The sequence below is a fragment of the Callithrix jacchus genome, chromosome 6, assembly GCF_049354715.1.
Source record: "Callithrix jacchus isolate 240 chromosome 6, calJac240_pri, whole genome shotgun sequence".
Classification (NCBI taxonomy): Eukaryota; Metazoa; Chordata; class Mammalia; order Primates; family Cebidae; genus Callithrix; species Callithrix jacchus.
In genome coordinates, this window is record NC_133507.1 from 85,531,654 (window position 1) to 85,533,367 (window position 1,714).

Consider the following 1,714-nt stretch of genomic DNA (forward strand, 5'->3'; position numbering starts at 1 on the left):
AAGCAACATGTCCTTTTGTCTTATCTCTACTCATCCTTTCTCTTCAACTAGTCCACCTCCTACAAATCAGAATTTTGCTGTAGAATAAAATGCTTTTTCAATTGAGCTTCCTTTTATTCTAATCCCAAATTCTTCCCAAACAACTTTCCTGAACCTACTCCCTTTATTTTTCACACTTGAAAGATAGAGTTGGGCTGTAATTATATGTAATTCACTACTATCCATCATATCAATCATTCATTTATTTTATTCGGCAAATATTGAGTCTCTATATTTGCTGTATAGAGCTTACTCTATACAGGGTAAACTCTTTTGGGATTGCCAAGAAATAAAGCACCAGGGTGATTTTATATTCAGATATAAAACCATACAATACCTCACTTCTTCTCTATACATTTCACATTTGTACAAATATACACCTTTCATTAAACTGCCACAGCCTCTGATCAAATAAATAATGCTAAAAAATAACTTTTGTCTTTAACACATTTGGCTGCATGCAAAATGTCCATAGCTGTGTTGTGTAATGAAACTACCCACTGTTTAGAGATGCCTGCAAAATCTACATGCAGTGGAATTCATTTAAGACAGAACAATCACACAATTTGAACACAACATAAGCAATGTAATAAGCAGAGAACAATGCTCTGGGTAATACCAAAGTTTACTTAAACAGATTGATAACGTCCTCACTGAAAAATAGCAGGTTCCATTTTCACAGTTTGCTCCCTTTTGTATGACTTACCCACCAAGCTAGATAGCACAATTACTGAACTTTGTAGTAAAATGCTCAGACCCCCTGAGGCGCTATCACAGGAAATCATCCAATAATACAATGGCATTTCTCTCCTTATCACATAGCTTTTGTGATTTGTCAGGAAATATATACACTACATTAAAAATCAAGAAATACAGGGGGTTCATGTGAAGAAAACAAGGTTTCTTTTGTTTTGTTCTGTTTTGTTTTGTTTTTTAAAAAAGGCATATGATTATTTTCTCCATCCTTAATATTTGTCCTCTTCTTCCCAGATCTCTTTACAAAATTCTTCACCTAATGCTCATTGATGAGCCTGGCCAGTGAAAATGTCTCAGTCAGAAGTTAACGGGATCCACAAAACCCAATATGATTTCTGTAACTCAGTCATGACCTTTCACTTTTCTTTTTTGTTATAAAGATGACTGAATGGTCACTCAAATTATGAAAGCATTAAGTGAGAGTAGTCATAAATCACCATTTTAAAGTCTGTTGCCAGCATGAACACTTTATATTTAAAAGGGGGTGGGGGGCAGAATTTAAGATCACACTCAACTGGGCTTTCACAGTTGTTAAATTCAGCTCTCTGGTGGTCCGGTAACTCTGAAATATAATGGTCTTTTTTTTTTCGAGATTTCTTTTTTTTTTTTAATTATACTTTAAGTTCTAGGGTACATGTGCAGACCTTGCAGGATTGCTACATAGGTGTACACATGCCATGGTGGTTTGCTGCCTCCATCCCTCCATCACCTACATTAGATGTTTCTCCTAATGTTATCCGTCCCCAACCTCCCCACTCCCTGCTATTGTTCCCCTAGCCCCCTACCCCGCAACAGACCCCAGTATGTGATGTTCCCCTCCCTGTGTTCATGTGTTCTCATTGTTCAACACCCACTTATGAGTGAGAACATGCAGTGTTTTGTTTTCTGTTCTTGTGTCAGTTTGCTGAGAATGACGGTC